The sequence below is a fragment of the Grampus griseus genome (genome assembly GCF_964374135.1).
Source record: "Grampus griseus genome assembly, chromosome: 1".
Taxonomy (NCBI): Eukaryota; Metazoa; Chordata; class Mammalia; order Artiodactyla; family Delphinidae; genus Grampus; species Grampus griseus.
Genome location: NC_139017.1, coordinates 164,403,625 through 164,422,704, shown reverse-complemented (window position 1 = coordinate 164,422,704; position 19,080 = coordinate 164,403,625). Strand labels below are relative to the sequence as shown.

Sequence of the window (19,080 nt, the reverse complement as noted above, 5' to 3'; positions counted from 1 at the left end):
GGGGATCAGGTGAGTTAAGAGCTGTAAAGTCTTAGAACTATGTATGGCATCCCATCAGGACAATGTATAACACTGAAGCAATGGTTTCCTTATTTACTTATTTATTTACTTATTCACTTTGAAATTGTATAATGAACACTTGTGATTTTTCTTAAGTAATTCTAAGCAAATGTGTCTCTCTTCATTCTAAGTTTCCAATCTACAAAGACAGGTGTGGAATAGAGCCTAAATCTTTATTTATACACACACACACAGAATAATGTATACATACTCATACATTTAATAAGCACTTATTATATGCCACACACTATACTAAGACTTCATGTACGTCTCAATTCTCCTTTATAACAATTCCATGAGGGAAGTTTTAATATTATCCCCATTTTACAGATGAAGAAACTGAGACTCAGGTCATATAGCTGGTAAATAGCAGAACTGCTATTTGAGCCCAGATCTGCCTGACTTCAAAACCTGAGCTCTTCATCCCTCTGCTGTGCTGCCTTTCCTGGTGTGGTTGAATTTCCATGGGGTAAGTTCACCGCACATTAGGATTTCACCTTTATCTGACAAATAAAAAGGATGTACAGTTTCTAAGAAGGATGCAGACTTAAAGAACAGAATGCCCCCTGCCCCCAGTTCATATGTTGAAATCTAATCCCCAGTGTGATGGTTTTTGGAGGTGGGGTTTTGGGGAGGTGATTAGAACATGAGGTTGGAACCCTCATGAATGGGATTAGTGCCCTTATAAAAGAGACCCCAGAGAATTCCCTCATCCCGTCTGTCCAGTGAGAACATGGGAAAAAATACCCTACTATACTATTATTTCATTAAAACAGGACATCAGCACCCAAATAGTAAGAGCAAAATCTCAAAACAAAGGATAATCCTTGAAACTGAATAATTTAGCTTTATGAAAAATATAGGACAGTCTCATTATTTGCCTCATTTTCTTGCAGGCCTGTAAGATGAAACCAGCATTAGGGAACCTAACCTGGTTTGACGCAGCTCAAACTTGGTATTACTTGTGAGGAAAGGGGGGCTAGTTAGCTGTACACACAGGACTAAAACCATCTTATGAGCTCTAGTCCGTCCCCTTTCCACTGCATCACTGAGTCGTGCTATATCCTACATCCTACATCCACCCCATTCATTGAGTTTTAACTCTGTGCCAGGCCCTGTGCTAAGCACTTTACATCCATTATCGCAATGTATTCTTTCAACAGCCCTGCAAGGAACCTGTTCAATCCCTGATTAACAAATACAGAAACTGAGACTCAAAGAAATTCAGTCATTTGTGTGTGTAAGCCGCAGAGCCTGGATTCAAACCCAGATATAACTGATTCCAAAGTCTGTACTTTTTCTTTTAATCCCATCCTCGATATGTCAATAGACAATACTTTTGTACCTTTACATTCTTTGTTCATTTTTAAGCATAAAATGCAACTTTCTCTGAGTCTGGAGGAGCACAAGAGCATTAGCTTTCAATCTTCACCATTGCCCTGGGCCAAGGCATCTTTCGTTCCTTTGGTACACTGAGTATATGGTATTTTAGGCAACTATTGTATCAGTCAGGGTGCAGTCAGGTGACAGAAACCACGCCAGTTTTTAGAACAGAAATTTTAATATAAAGAATTGGTAACTAGGAATGAAGCTGTTCACTAGGCAACTGAAAGGGTACAGAGAGACCGCTAAGTGTCATACAGATAAGACACAGCTCCCACCCCGAAGGCTGGGGGGAATAAAGGAAGAGGTTGGAATGATTACAACTTAGATGCCTGGAGGAGGGGCCCCGCGGAGCTGAAACTCAGAGGAGCTGAAACGGAGGCTGATGCTCTGCCTCAGCTTGGAGGAAGACCCTGGAAAACTGGGACCCAGGCCCACGAGCCTCTGGATAAGCCCTGGAGACCACAGATGAAGAAGCCACACTCTCTGAACTTAAGTGGGAGAAAACAAAATTTAGTTACGCCAAAAATATCTGTTAGAGTTTCCCATTCAATATGGAGCCTAAGCACACGCATTCACCTCCTCTCCATCCCAGAGCGGCTTTGGGCTTAAAGTCAGTAGGTATCAAGAACAAGAGTGCTCTGGGCAGCAATCCGAGGGATTGCCGTGCCGACAGGCACAGAGTAGCTGTGCCCCAGCTGAAGCTCTAAGAATTACTCTAAACAGTGGAAGTGATTTGGCTGTAGAGAGCCCACGGTAAGGATACTGCGGCGGGGAGGGGGGGGCGGGGTCAAGATGGAGCTGAAGAAATGAATGGACCTCTAGCATAACCAGGAGGAGAAATAAGGAAAGACAGCCCTGTGCAGGCATGATAGACACTGAAGCTCCCTACCCTTAGAGTCAGTCTTGCTTATTTTTGCCTGCATCCCCAGGCAGCCTGCTGGCTCCACACTCACACGCCTGAAGGGGAAGCTGATGGAGAGACCCCGTTCACTTCCTCAGAGACAAAAATTACCCCTCCCACGGAGGGGACCATAAGCCTTTGAATAAACAAACCCACACGACTGCGAAGGAAACCCACCCAACTCTCTGCAGGAAGCAATATAGCTCTTCATTCATAAGTGGGAGTTGTCCACCGAGATACAAGGCATTTGAAGAAATCCAACAACACGAAAGAGAAAGACTAAAATTGTTGAGGTGAAACAAGAATGGCAGGATAGTGTAGTCAAAGCCAGCAATAGTCCACAAGGATTCATTAAATTGTCATCTCTGTTTTTGTGTATGCTTGAAATTTTCATAATAAAAAGTGAAAAAGTGGTGTTTTGAGCACTTGTCATGTGCTAAGTACATACATACAGCAATGAAAAAAAGAGAAACTCCATACAAAGGAGTCAGAAAACGAAGCAAACAATATAAAGTGTGATGGTTAATACAATTGAGGGACTGATGATGAAATTTCATGGGGCCAGGACTAAGCAGGAAACAAGAGAACCCAGAAGGGGAGACGGAAGCTGCGGACATGGCCCTGGGTGCGGTGGAGAGCAGGCACTGTGTCTCAGCCCCGGAGCCCGGGCTGAGCTGGACCCGGAGTTCAGGAGAAGGCGGAGACAGCTTTTCAGTCCAAACTAAGGTATCTGCAAGGCCAGCTACATAACATCCAGGGCCCGGTGCAAAACGAAAGTGCAGGGGCCCAAAAAGTGCCATTAAAGGGACCATTTTTTACCCTTCATTTTTGTGTTATGCAATACCCATTTTAAACGCAAATATAAGAGCACTAACTAATAAGGAAATCACTGATATGACACAATTCGTATTTCATTGCTTGTACATGAATAAGTATTGTGTTCTTACCTGAACAATGGAAATCCTACACAAAACTAACTCAACTGTTTTTATTTCTTAATGGGTGTACACATATCCTACCAACATTCTCAGCCTTCAGCTTATTGATGAGTAAAGAAATAAAAAGAGAAGGAGCTGTGGGTGGCCTGAGCTTTCCCTTTCCATCTAGGTCGTCATTTTCAGCGGATGTGGTTGTCTGATAGGCTGATACAGGGAAGTAACACGTGTAAGAAGGACGTGATGGGGATCCTTGTCCGTTGCCTCCTTCCTGCATTGGAAGAAAGTTTCAGTTGGAATGGAAAGTGTAGCCTCTCTAGAATGTCAGCCCTTCCCCACTCCCACCCCTGCCCCCACTGAATCACAGGCCTAACGGTCACCTAGGATTTGCGTTGAGCACGCCTGATGAGGACATCAGGAACGCTATGTGCAAAGAACGCCGCACACACGTTGCTTTTAACTCCTCTGCTCACATGCATGTGGCACCCATCATACCTTGCTGACAAACAGAAAGATGTTCAAAGATAAAATTATTAAGAACTTCAAGATGGCAAACGCAGAGCATTAAACCAAGTGTGAGGCCCTTTTGAGCGTGGGGTCGTGTAGGAGTGCACAGTTCACACATGCCTGGAAAGCTGGCTCTGGCTCTCTAGGGGCTTTCCCAAGACCCCCACGCGGTGCCCGCGTATGTGGACTCATAGTAGCAAACTGATAGGTCCTCAGTGTGAAAGCTGCCCTGAATCCAGGTCAATCTGGGTCTCATCTCATGAACGACAGCAAACTCCTTTTACCGATCTGGGTTTTTGGATTCTTTAATCAATAAAAATTGATGAGGCCAGACAAGGAATTCAGGTAAGGCTTTATCGCTGCAGCACAAGGGAGCAAAAACATGTAACAGGTGTCCTTGCTCATCCCCGAGGGGGTGACAAGCTGGGCCCTTAAATGGGGTGGGGGGGGGATCGGTGGGTAGGCCAGAGGGGCAGCTTAGGGGGTCTGCCCACCCCTTTGTAGGGACCATGCGCAGGACCCCGCCTTTGCTCCTGGCACCTCAGCAGTGGCAGCTGGGTTTTGGCCTTGTTGTACCTCATTGTTCATATTTTGCCCCAACTGCACATGTGGGCAGTTATTTTTAGTTCCTTAGAGTTTCTTGTATTCTGCTGGTCGAGGAGATATTCGTCCAGGTGCAAGTACTGCAGCAAAGGGTCCCAGGTCCCAGGTCCCAGCCTGTAATAGGAATAGAAGAGAGTTTTACTTGAACCAAACTGAGGACTATAGCCCAGGAGACAGCCTCTCGGATAACTGAGGAATGCTCTAGAGAACCATGGTTTTCAGCACAATTTTGTATCTTGTCAGGACAAAGAAAACCAAATAAGTCAGGGATACATTCCTTCAAGGTTTAAAAACAAACAGATCAGCACATACACAGTAAATCAGTATGGCCTTGGCACCTGGAAAGGGAGTCTTATCATTCAAAGGAGTACTAGCATTGGCCTCCCAGGAAGGGAGGCATTTAATCTTTATTTTTAACATGGACATTCTTTACTTCTTTACTAATTAAAGCAGATGTACAATGTTTGTTTGATAGGCCACAAACAGGCTGTGTTAGTTAGCATAAAATCAAGTTAACCTATGTATAAGCCAGAATGACTTCCCCACACCTCAATATGTGAAAATGTCTTTCATTGCTCTTAAAAGGTGTTGGTGTCCATTCTGACTGAAATAAATCACAGATTCAAAGAAAGAAAGATTCAAAGAAAGAAAGAAAACAAACTCTACTCTGTGGGCATTTCCAGTGTGCTGCTGCCACTTTAAAAACTGAAAAACTGTAAATTCAGAAAATGGTCAAAGCTACCTGGGATACTTTTTTTTCTTCCAGTTTTATTAAGATATAATTGACATACAACACTGTATAAGTTTAAGATGTACAGCATTATGATTTGACTCACACACATCATGGAATGATTATCACAGTAAGTTTAGTACATGGGATACTTTTGAAGTAAAAGAGCAAGGTAGTTGCCTGAGTCAATTCCCCTCAAGTCAAATCACCTAAAGCTGACAGCTTGCTTTGTTGGATAAATGTGCTTATCTAATTTACACTTCAACTGTAACCCATTCAACCCGGGCCTCACCAGACCATGACTTTGGCTAATAATACTTTTCCTTTTTATACCCAGACTGTTATAGCACAAGCTTCTAATAGCTGGAAATTAACCACTTCAATGTGACATTCTCTTCCCCAGCCCCATCTTCTGCTTTTTTGAGAGATTCTCAGGAAACATTTCAAGTGTACTGTGTGCTCTGTAACATCTCTTGGGTTTTCCTTTTTTAATTACTCCTCTTGCCATGACCTCTGCTCTACCAGCCGCTTTGAGACCATCACTGAGCTGGGTCAGCTGCCCCCTGCTGGTGACCTCCCACTGATATATACTCCCCCTACCCTCTCTGGTCCTTACCGTGGGCCTCCCCCTCCAAAGCATGGGTCAGGCCTTCAGCAGCCCCTGGAAATAGCTTCTTGTGAGCCCACAGGTCCAAACAGAACCTCAGGAACCCTTCACAAGCAGGACTCTCATCTGGTTCCAGGTAGGCCTCCACACCATGGGGCTAGCTGCCCGTCCCCTTTCTCCTCCACCAGGTTTCTCTGAGCACCTGAGAACCCAGACCTGACTAATCCCACTGAGCCCTGAAAGAACAAGTCTTTCCTCAAGAATTTGGCTTCATCAAAAGAAGGCCCAACTCAGTGGTCCCTCCCAGAACTGAGGCAACTCAGCCTGGTCCTTTAGACACTGGCAACATCAAGATGAATGCTCGTAGCATTTGAAAACCACTCAGTGGCCACACACATTGTAGTACAACTGTGCACATGATCTCTGGTCTGGTCATTTAGGCGGGGTTTTTTTAGTGTCTTCTAGATCTCCGGTGATATTGCTCCCTGACTGAAGGAAGATCACATGGCCTGTCCAATAATAGCTAAGAGAAGCACAGAGCAGGACACAGGGAGGCAGCACAGTATCAAGGCTAAGAGTACAGGCTCTGGAGCTTACTTTCTCTGAAACCTTAGGAAAATACATAACCCCTCCAAACCTCAGTTTCCTCATCTGTAAAATTGGCATGGTAATACTGCCTCCCTTGCAGTTTGTTGTAAGGATGTAATATACAACAATGCCTGGTACTGAGTGACGTCTAAATAACATTAGCTACTGTTACTATTTTTCTTTAAGCTAGGGAGCAGTATAAATAGAGGCACAGAGCCACAGGCCAAAGTCAAAGAGCTAGGTGCTTAGATTTTGGCTTCTTGCATTGTATTTGGGGCTTGGCCACCTTTGGGAGGCCTTTTGAATAGACATGTATCTCATCTACTCATGAATGGATTTTTACAAGTTTAACCTTATCACCAAGCTTGTGGGTATCTTTTTGAAGACGCCCTTGCATACACAGTTTCTAAAACTACAAAGCTAGTCTCAGTCATACCTAAGGATAAACTCTTCCAATTACCAAGGTATGCAAATGCAATGGACTGAATGTTTGTGTGACCCCCAAATTCATGTGCTGAAACCCTAATCCCAATGTGATGGTATTTGGAGGCGGGGCCTTTGGGAGGTAATTAGGTCATGAGGGCAGAGCCTTCATGAATGGGATTAGTGCCCTTATAAGAAGAGGCGATGCCAACAAATTGGACAACCTAGAAGAAACGGACAAGTTTCTAGAAACCTACAGCCCACCAAAACTGAATCAAGCAGAAATAAATAATTTGATCAGACCGATCACTAGAAGTGAAATAGAATCTATAATAAAATAAATTCCCTGCAAACAAAAGTCCAGGACTGATGGCTTCACTGAGGAATTCTACCAAAACATACAAAGAAGAACTTATACTGATCCTTCTCAAACTCTTGCAAAAGACTGAAGAGGAGGTAACACTCCCAAAGCCATTCTATGAAGCCACCACCCTGATAAAGATACTACCAAAACCAGACAAAGATACTACCAAAAAAGAAAATTACAGGCCAATGTCTTTCATGAACATAGATGCAAAAATTCTCAATAGAATACTAGCAAGCCAAATCCAACAACACATAAAAAAGATCATAGACCACAATCAAGTTGGGTTCATCCCAGGGTCACAAGGATGGTTCAACATACACAAATCAATCAATGTGATACACCACATCAACAAAGGAAATGACTAAAACCACATGATCATCTCAGTAGATGCAGAAAAAGCATTTGATAAAATTCAACATCCATTCATAATAAAAAAAAAGGAAAAACGTTACCATAGTGGGAACATATCTCAACATAATAAAAGCTATTTATGACAAAACTACAGCCAACATAATACTCAATGGTGAAAAGTTGAAAGCCTTCCCACTAAAATCTGGAACAAGACAAGGATGCCCACTCTCACCACTTCTATTCAACATGATATTGGAAGTCCTAGACAGAGCAATCAGACAAGAAAAAGAAATAAAAGTTATTCAGATTGGAAGGGAAGAGGTAAAATTGTCATTATGTGCAGATGACATGATACTATATATGGAAACCACTAAAGACTCCTAGGACTTTAGTGGTTTCCATATATAGTATCATGTCATCTGCACATAACACAAAAACCACTAGGACTGACAAACGAATTCAGCAAGGTAGCAAAATACAAGATTAACATGCAGAAATCTGTTGCGTTTCTTTACATTAACAATGAAACATCAGAAAAATCCTTTTTTAAATCACATCAAAAAAGAATAAAATACTTAGGAATAAACCTGACCAAGTAGGTGAAATACTTAGACACTGAGGACTATAAAACACTGATAAAAGAAGTTGAAGATGATTTAAAGAAATGGAAAGATATCCCATGCTCTTGCATTGGAAGAATTAATATTGCTAAAATGGCCATACTACCTAAAGCAATCTTCAGACTTAATGTGCTCCCTATCAAATTACCCATGAAATTTTTCACAGAACTATCGATAGAACAAATAATCCTAAAATTTACATGGAGCCATAGGAGACCCAGAATTGCCAAAGCAATCCTGAAGAAAAAGAACAAGGCTGGAGGCATAACCCTCCCAGACTTCAGACAACACTACAAAGCTATAGTAATCAAAAGAGCATGGTATTGGCACAAAAACAGACATACGGATCAATGGAACAGAAAAAAGAGCCCAGAAAGAGACCCACACACCTATGGTCAATTAATCTTTGACAAAGAAGGCAAGAATATACAATGGAGAAAAGATAATCTCTTTGGCAAGTGGTGTTGGAAAAGCTGGACAGCCATGTGTAAATTAATGAAGTTAGAACACACCCTCACACCATACACAAAAATAAACTCAAAATGGCTTAAAGACTTAAATATGAGACAGAACACCATAAAACTCCTAGAAGAGAACATGGGCAAAACATTCTCTGACATAAATCAGAGCAATGTTTTCTTAGTTCAGTCTCCCAAGGCAATAATAAATAAAAGCAAAAATAAGCAAATGGGACCTAATCAAACTTATAAGCTTTTGCACAGCAAAGGAAACCATAAACAAAACAAAAAGACAATCTACAGACTGGGAGAAAATATTTGCGAACAATACAACTGACAAGGGCTTAATTTCCAAAATATATAAACAGCTCATACAGCTCAATAACAAAACAAACAAACAGGGCCTCCCTGGTGGCGCAGCAGTTAAGAATCTGCCTGCCAATGCAAGGGACACAGGTTTGAGCCCTGGCCAGGGAAGATCCCACATGCCATGGAGCAACTAAGCCCATGCGCCACAAGTACTGAGCCGGAGCTCTAGAGCCCACAAGCCACAACTACTGAGCCTACGTGCCACAACTACTGAAGCCTGCGTGCCTAGAGTCCATGCTCCACAAGAGAAGCCACGACAATGAGAAGCCCTCACACCACAACGAAGAATAGCCCCCGCTCACCGCAACTAGAGAAAGCCTGCACACAGCAACAAAGACCCAATGCAGCCATAAATTAATTAATTAATTTAAAAAACAAACAAACCAAAAAAAAACCCAATCAAAATGTGGGCAGAAGATCTAAATAGACATTTCTCCAAAGAAGACACACAGATGGCCAACAAACACATGAAGGAGTGCTCAACATCACTAATAATTAGAGAAATGCAAATCAAAACTACAATGAGGTACCACCTCACACTGGTCAGAATGGCTGTCATTAAAAAGTCTACAGATAATAAATGCTGGAGAGGGTGTGGAGAAAAGGGAACCCTCCTGCACTGTTGGGAATGTAAATTGGTGCAGCCACTATGGAAAACAGTGTGGAGGTTCCTTAAAAAACTAAAAATAGGGACTTCTCTGGTGGTCCAGTGGTAAAGAATTTGCCTTCCAATGCAGGGGACATGGGTTCGATCCCTGGTCAAGAAACTAAGATCCCACATGCTGCAGGGCAACTAAGCCCACGTGCTCTGGAGCCCACGCACCTCAACTAAAGAGAAGCCCATGTGCCGCAACGAAAGATCCCGCATGCTGCAACTAAGACAGGATGCAGCCAAATAAATAAATAAATAAAATATTAAAATTAATAAAAAAGTAAAATAAAATAAATATTTTTAAAAAAACTAAAAATAGAGTTACTATATGACCCAGCAATCCCACTCTTGGTCATATATCAAGAGAAAACCATACTTCGAAAAGATACATGCACCCCAATGTTCATAGCAGCACTATTTACAATAGCCAAGATATGGAAGCAAACTAAATGTTCATCGTCAGATGAATGGGTAAAGACGTGGTATATACAATGGAATACTACTCAAGCATATAAAAGAATAAAATAATGCCATTTGCAGCAACGTGGATGGACCTAGAGATTATCATACTAAGTGAAATAAGTCAGGATAAAGACAAATACCATATGATATCACTTATATGTAGAATCTAAAATATACAAATGAACTTATTTACAAAACAGAAACAGACTCACAGACATAGAAAACAAACTTATGATTACCAAAGGGAAAAGGGAGTAAGGGGAGATAAATTAGGAGTTTGGGTTAGCAGATACAAACGACTGAATATAAAATAGATAAACAACAAGGTCCTACTGTATAGCACAGGGAACTATATTCAATATCTTGTAATAACGTATAATGGAAAAGAATATGTATAACTGAATCACTTCACTGCACACCAGAAACTAACAACAACAAAAAAAGAAGAGACCAGAGAGCTGGCTTGCTCTCTCTCTGCCACGTGAGGATACACAAGACATCTGTAAACCAGGAAGAAGGCACTCACCAGAACCTGATCGTGATCTTGGACTTCCACCCTCCAGAACTGAGAAATAAATGTCTGTTGTTGAGAAGCCACCCAGGTTACGGTATTTTGTTATAGCAACCCAAGCTGATTAAGACAGCATGTCATTAAGATTTTCTCTCAGTTCTAAACCCACACTTCCAGCGGATGGCTTTGGGGTGCCGGGGCTGAAACCGCCTTTCTGCTTTGCCAGCTGCTCCCGGTGAGGGAGACAGTGAGGCTGCACGAGGAACAAGGACTTACTCCTTCCTATTTCTTGTTCGTAAGTACGTCACTCAGCAACACTGCTTCACTCTAGCGCAGCAGCAGCTGAATCTGGTTTTGCAGTTCTTTCCAGCACTTGGACAACCAACTTCATAGCAACCCCTCAGAGACATCAGCACCCCCTCCTCAGAGGTCTGGGGTCCAGGTCTGCTGTGCCCTCCTCTTACATATTTAACGCCCTTATTGACATAATTCACATACCATACAATTCACTCATCTAAACTGTACAATTCAATGGTTCTTAGTATATCCATGGGTATGTGCAACCATCACCACCATTAATTTTAGAACATTTTCATCACCTCTAAAAGAAACCCTGAAAAGAAAATAATAGGTGGACTTTCTCACCTGAGATGGCCCACACTCTGTCTGTGGAGTGCATTTCTCTCTAAATAAATCCACTTCTTACCTATCACTTTGTCTCTCACTGAATTCTTTCTGCGATGAGACATCAAGAACCTGAGCTTCGTTAAGTCCTGAAACCAGTTGTTCTACAGGAACTAAGACCCCCATACTCACGTGGAGGGTGGCAACTACCTGCTGAGCACAAGCACGGGACCAGACTGTTCAGAACCAGAAGGTTGATGATTAAGATTCCTAAAACACCACACTGTTAGTTCACAACCAATCAATGAGAAGAAAGTCATGAATCCTTCAGCCTTCCCTCCCAAATGTTGCCTTTAAAAATGTTCCCCTGGGCTTCCCTGGTGGCGCAGTGGTTGAGAGTCCGCCTGCCGATGCAGGGGATGCGGGTTCGTGCCCCAGTCCGGGAGGATCCCACGTGCCGCGGAGCGGCTGGACCCGTGAGCCATGGCCGCTGAGCCTGCGCGTCCAGAGCCTGTGCTCCGCAGCGGGAGAGGCCACAGCGGTGAGAGGCCCGCGTACCACACACACACACACACAAAAAATGTTCCCCTGAAAGCCATTGGGGAGTTTGGGTCTTTTGAGCATAAGCTGCCTGTTCTTCTTTCTTGGCCCTGAAATAAAGCTTTCTCTGCTCCAAAAGAAGAAAAAAAGAAAATAACAGGTGTTGGTGAGGATACGGAGAAACTGGAACCCTGTGCACTGCTAGTGGGAATGTAAAATGATGCAGCCACTATGGAAAACGGTATGGTGATTTCTCAAAATTTTAAAAATAGAGTTACCATATGATCCAGAAATGCCACTTCTGGGTATATACAGAAAAGAATGGAAAGCAGGGACTCAAACAGATATTTGAATACCCACATTCACAGCAGCATTATTCATAATAGCCAAAAGACGGAATCAACTCAGTGTCCATTGACACGTGGATAAACTCACAATAGCTAGGTCATGGAAGCAACCTAAATGCCCATCGACAGATGAAAGGACAAAGAAGAGGTGGTACGTATATACAATGGAATAGTACTCAGAGATAAAAAAAGAACGAAATTGGGTCATTTGTAGAGACGTGGACGGACCTAGAGACTGTCATGCAGAGTGAAGTAAGTCAGAAAGAGAAAAACAAATATTGTATATTAATGCATATATGTGGAATCTAGAAAAATGGTACAGATGAACCGGTTTGCAAGGCAGAAATAGAGACACAGATGTAGAGAACAAACGTATGGACACCAAGGGGGGAAAGCGGGGCAGGGTGGGGGTCGGTGGTGGTGAGATGAATTGGAAGATTGGGATTGACATATATACACTAATATGTATAAAATAGATAACTAATAAGAACCTGCTGTATAAAAAATAAATTTTTAAAATTCAAAAATAATTTTTTTAAAAATGTGGTGTATACATACAACAGAATATTATTCAGCCTTAAAAGGAAGGAAATTCTGACATATCCTGCAATATGGATCAAACTGGAAAACGTGCTAAGTGAAACAAGGCAGACACAAGAGGACAAATACTGTATGATTCCACTTACATGAGGTACTTAGAGTAGTCAGATTCATAGAGACAGAAAGCAGGGAGTGGTGGCTGCCAGGAATGGGGGGAGGCGGGTGGGGAGTTGACCGGGTAGAGAGATTCAATTTGGAAGATGAAAAATGTTCTGGAGATGGATGGTGGTGATGGCTGCACATCAGTGCAAATGTACTTAATGTCACTAACCTGTGTACTTAAAAATGGTTAAAATAGTATATTTTATGTTACACATATTTTACCACAATTAAAAAAAAAAAAAACCTGTACCCTGCAGCTATCACACTCCCCCTCACCCCGCCCATATTTCCTATACTCCCTATACCCACCCTCCCAGCCACTGGCAGCCTCTAAGCTATCTTCTGTCTCTGTAGATTTCTCTGTTTTGGACTTTGACATGAATGGAATCGTGCAATATGTGGACTAGTGTGACTGGTTTCTTTCACTTAGCATAATGTTTTCACAGTTCATCGAAGTTGTAGCGTGGATCTGTGCCTCATTCCTTTTTATGGCTGAATATCCTCTTATCTTCTAAGTTTTAATAATTAAACCTCTTCCGTTGGTTCCTTTCATCCTGCTTCCTGCAGTTGCTACCTCTGTGATCCCTTTTTTTTACCTGTTTAGTTACTAGTGAATAGCTTTATATGTAGGTAACAATTCTTTATATTAAATTCTTTCTGTTCAAATCACTAGTGTGACTTCTGTCTCCTGATCAAACCCTGAGAGTCAAGAAAAATCAAGATAATTTGAATTCCTGGGCTATTCATGCAGCTGCCTATTTTTAATGTTCCATTTTCTTCCTTTCTTTTCTGTGCCCCACCCCCTCTCCTGATGATAGTCTTCTAGCTCTTATTATCCTCCACCCATCTGCAGCCCAAATTAATCAGGAAATAATATCTCCTCCTAACAAATTCAAGAAATGCAACATTTAAAGAGCGGGTCCTTCCAGCGTGGAGTAGCCCTGCTGCTCTTGAACCCATCTGCAGTGAATTCTGCAGCCTCTGAGTCTGCAGGCAAATAGGACTGATTCTTCGTAATTTAGAGGAACATAACTGGATGAAATCTTACACAGCATCCAGGCTTCAGAAGGCACTGATATACCTCATCTTACAAAAAAGGTTGGAAGGAAATATACCAAAATATTGAATAATCTCTAGATCATGGGGTTATAAGTGATTTTAATTTTCTTATTTATCCTTTTGTTTTCAAATTATCCATAAAAACCTAGGTTATTATTATTATTATTATTTTTTTTTTTTTTTTTGCGGTACGCGGGCCTCTCACTGTTGTGGCCTCTCCCGTTGCGGAGCACAGGCTCCGGACGCGGAGGCTCAGCGGCCATGGCTCACGGGCCCAGTCGCTCCACGTCACGTGGGATCCTCGCGGACCGGGGCACGAACCCGTGTCCCTTGCATCGGCAGGCATACTCTCAACCACTGCGCCACCAGAGAAGCCCCAAGTCTAGTTTTTATAATGAGAAATTTTAAGTATAAAAAATCGACATCACTCATCTCCCAACCAATGGTGCTGGTAAGAAGCTTCCCCCCTTCCCAGCCGGCTCTTGGATTCTGTTGTAACTCTCTTCTTTGGGGAATGACTGATTTTCCAGGAAGAGGAGATAAATGAGGGTGTTACCAGGGAGGCTGGGCAATTAAAGCCTCTTCAGGAAAAGGTGTCATCTACAAGGCAAATCCCATAGGAGATCTAGAGCATGTGGTAGGCCGTGAATTTAAATATCTAATATGCCTGGGTTCTATGAGCCTTTGAGACAGAGAGACAGAGACAGAGACCAATTGGCAGGCAGGCAGGCAGGCTTCCATCTTCAGGCCTCTTCCTTCCTCAGTGTGTGTTCTCTCATGAGGTGATCTCTCTCACGATCAGAAGCAGCTCTGTTTCCTCCCTCCCTTTCTCTCTTCCAGATTTATTGAGCACCTACTATATACCAGAACCAGATATTGTTATAGGAGCTGGGGATTTATCAGTGAACAGACTACTCCCTGCCCCCATGGAACTAATATTCTAGTAATGGGCTTAGGCCATTAAATCAGTAACTGCATAATTATTCTCTTAAATACAACTGGGATAGATGCCATGAAAAGTAGCATAGGGAACTGTGGGTCACTCACAAGGTATATCATTTGGGATTAGGTTTGGCTGCAACAGACACCTAACAGTATAGAAGAATATTTCTCTCCCAGGTAAAGGCAGTCTGGATACAGGCAACCCAGGGCTGGTATGACAGCTCCAGTGTCACAAGGAATCCTGGATCCACATCTTTTGGATCCACCACCCCAGCATGTGGCTTCCATCTTTAAGGTTACCTCCTGGTCCAAAATGCCTGCTGGAGCTCCAGCTATCATATTCATATTGCAGGCTAGAAGAAAGAGGAACAGTAGAAGTGCACAGGGTACCTCTCCCAGCTAAGTCAGCTTCCTTTTGCTCATATCTCACTAGGCAAAATTAATTTATGCCTAGTTGCAAGGGAGGTAACACATTGCTGCCTTGAATAACATTTACTTGTAAACTGATAATAAACCAACTAATGTTTACTGTGTCTAATGTTTAACGTGTCTAGCTCTTTAGAGAACAACCCTGCAGTGCAGATATCATCACTGTCATTCAACAGACTGGAAAAGTGAGGTGCAGTGGGTTTAAAGAAACTGCTCGCAGATCACACCACCAGTGATGGTGGAGCTGACTTCCTGAAGCCCATGCTCTTTCCATTGTATTTTGCTGCCTTCCCACCAGCAACTAAAAAAATGGAGAAGAAAGTTCCTCAGCCTTGTCATTGATTATATTTAAAGAAAGGCCACTTTTTTCTATTTAAAGTGCATTGATGCTACGCAGCCAATGAAAAGAACTTAGATCTGTATAAAAGCAGGGACATGGTCTGTTTTGTTCACCACTATCTTCTCAATGCCTAGAACAGTGCTGGGCAAATAGCAGGAATCCAATAAATGTGAATGTTCCCAGAATGTTCTTTTATACCCCTTTCCAGTCAATCTCCATCCTTCAGATGCAACCACTATTCTGATGCTGATTACCATAGGTTAGTTTGGCCTTTTATTTAACCTCATGTAAATGGAATCATACATCTATAACTCTTTGGTGTCTGCCTTCTTTTTGCCCAACAGTTTTTTGAGATTTATTTATGCTGTTATGTGTATCAGTAGTTTATTCTTTTAATGGCTGTGTAGTATTCCATTGTTGGAATATACCATAGTTTGCTTATCCATTCTTCTTTTGATGAACATTTATAATATTCCCAGTTTGTGTATATTATGAGTGAATAAAGATGTTAAAAGCATTCTTGTACAACCCCTCCCCCTTTGGGGGGATACTTGCTGACATTTTTTGTGAATATATAACTAGGAATTGAATTTCCGAGCCGCAGGGTAGATGTACACTTAGCTTGAAAAACTGGCAAAAGTTCCCCCAAATTGGTTGTCTCCTTTTACATTCCACCAGCAACCCTGGAGTGTGAGATGGAGATCTTCTATCATTTCTATTAATTCCATAGCACAAACCTAATAAGGACTTTTTATAAATTTATTTATTTATTTTTGGCTGCGTTGGGTCTTCATTGTTGCGCACGGGCTTTCTCTAGTTGCGGCGAGCAGGGGCTACTCTTTCTTGCCCTGCGCAGGCTTCTCATTGCAGTGGCTTCTCTTGTTGAGGAGTACCGGCTCTAGGGCACACGGTCTTCAGTATTTGTGCCACGTGGGCTCAGTATTTGTGGCTCACGGGCTTAGCTGCTCCGCGGCATGTGGGATCTTCCCTGACCAGAGCTCGAACCCGTGTCCCCTGCATTGGCAGGCGGATTCTTAACGACTGCGCCACCAGGGAAGTCCCTAATAAGGACTTTTTAAAGTATTGACTTTTAAGTCTACTCAGATAAGAATAACAAAATCTGAAATGAAATCATCTGTCTGGAAATTCTCCTCCAAGGTAAGAGATGAGCTGCTCAGGATCTGTAGCCTTACCTGATGAGTTCTACTTGAGTTTTTCAGGACAGCAAAAATGCTTATCAACCTTGGCATAGGTTTCAATGGATTGAGTCACAAGGGATCAATTTCTCTCTCTTTTTTTCTCTGCCTGTAACTCAAACCTCACAATGATGAAGAGGAGAGGGAGGGAGTGTTAGAAATGTAAAACTACGTGAAGTTCGTTCATAACAAGCACTTATACACCGTGGGCACAATGTAAGAGGGAAGATGTGGAGGATTCCATTCTTGTCCTTAAGTTGCTCACAACCTAGTTGATAGATATAAGATGGCACCTCTCCCTCTGCCCACCATGAAAAGATTGATGTTGTTCTGGATTCGGCCCTTTGCCCTTTTTGTGTTTCTTTTCCACCTGCTCCTCCGGGGTCATCTCACCGGAGCTAATGATTTCAACTACCCCGCACACCTCCTTCCAAAATCACTATGCTTGGTTTGAGCCCACTCCTAGGCTCCAGACCTGTGTCTTCCAGCTGCTTCTATCCCAACTCCTCTCTCATGCTCAAAACTTACATATAATTCATCAGTAAGTTTTGTTAACTTTGCCTTTAAATTTCACCAGGAACATACTATTTTTCACCACTTCCTTTCCTATAACCCTTGTCCAAGCCACTGTCATCTCTGGCCTGCCTTATTGTAATAGCTCTACCAAATCAGTATTGCTATCTTATCGCCTGTTGCCTGCTCTTTACACATTTCCCTTTCTTTCGGTAATAAAAACTTGAATTACCTTTGGTGAATGTAACCGTCAGGGTTCCTGCAGAAGGTTAATCTGAGCTGAGTTTGGTAAAGGTTATATACAAATGTGTGGGCAGGGTTGAGGGAAACAAGAAGGAATGATAGGATGAAACTCTGAGGCTGCCAGCAGTAGGGAGCTACCACCACCTCTAGGCCAAGAGAAGGGAGACTCTACCAGAGCTAGGAGAGACCCGTATGAAGAGGGGCACTAGATAGAATACTCAACAGAGGTATGTGGCCAACATGCAGTGACCCAGAAGGGAAAGGGCCTGCGGAAGGGGCCTAACTTCATCCTCCTCCAATCCTCTGCACGCCTCCAATGTCTTCTATGGATAAATTCAACTGTAAGCCAGAGAACTAGGGACCCATTGAAGCAGTCCATGCTGGTATCTCCTAAGGCACAAATCAGGTAGAAAAAAATGTAGAGTAGATAAAGGGACCAAGAGAAAATTTTTGGTCACACAGGAAGCCACGTTTCCCCAATTCTCAGTCCATGAGATTTAAGAGCTACTCCAGAGGTTAGCACATGACCCAGGTCTGGGCTATCAGAATAGTCCACGCCCCTTCTGAAGAGAGTGGCTTAATGATGCACAAGTAACCCAAGTTAGACCAACGAGATGCAGTCCTGGGACTTTTGTTGACAGCACTGAAGAAAAGAAACTCTAATGGTAAGGATATGATGTGAAGTTGTTAGCAGCCATTCTGCTATCTCATGGGGAAAGGCAGCCTGAGAAAGAAGTCAACACGAAGGAAAACAGAGTTAAGAAATGGAGATCAAATCCTGATGTCATACTTTTAAGCCCTTAGATCCAGCCATGCTTGAAGCCCACAACTTTTCTGCATTACATGAGGTAATGAATTCCATTTGCTGTTTAATCCAGTTTGAGTGGTATATTACATGCAAAAAAAACAAAAACAAAACCTCTTGAATAATATTTAATACTTATCCCAAAGACCAACATAAAGGCATACCTTTATGTCTCTAAGTATGCCATTATTCTATGGAATGTCCTTTTCCATATTCTCCACCTAGAAAAATCCTACTCAAATATCCTCTTAATGCAAAGCCTTCCCTCAGTTTTCCAGGTAGAATTGCTCGATCCTTCCTCTGCTTTGTCAGCACTTTGCAAATGCCTCTATCAGTGTACATATAAAGTTGTGTCATAGTTAGTTGTTTGCTTATCTGTCTCCCCTATCTGTGAGCTCCTGAAGGGATAGATTTGCATGGCCCTTACCCCTGTAAGCCTAGTACCCAGCACAAGGCCTAAACCCTGAGTTAAACAAGGCTAAACCAGTCTTTTTACTTTAGGACTTCTCAGAGCCATTTCTGTGTTAAGATGCATTAATGGATCCCCATGCAGGGGTACCGAATGCAGCAACTTCCAAATTCATTTGACCTAAAAGCTCAATTTTTGCTGAAGTTGCTGTGTTTGAGAAATTTAGAGAAGAAAAATAACTGCGGCTCTTAGGGTGACCTTAACGCATGAAGTGGCTCTCAATAAATATTTGTTAAGTGAATGAAAGGGAGAACTTGGTGGGGCGCAAGGGGCAGTAGGGTTGGAAGCAACAGAAACAACACAAGCAATGAACAGGAAGCCAGAGGGGTGATCCGTTGGAC

The 19,080-nt window shown here is 42.5% G+C and overlaps 1 protein-coding gene across 1 annotated transcript in view; it reads left to right on the top strand.

Annotated features, from left to right (window-relative positions):
* Positions 1-19,080, top strand: part of LOC309832950 (large ribosomal subunit protein uL5-like) — a 480,093-nt gene that overhangs the window by 393,953 nt on the left and 67,060 nt on the right. The gene's annotated exons all lie outside the window — the stretch shown is intronic.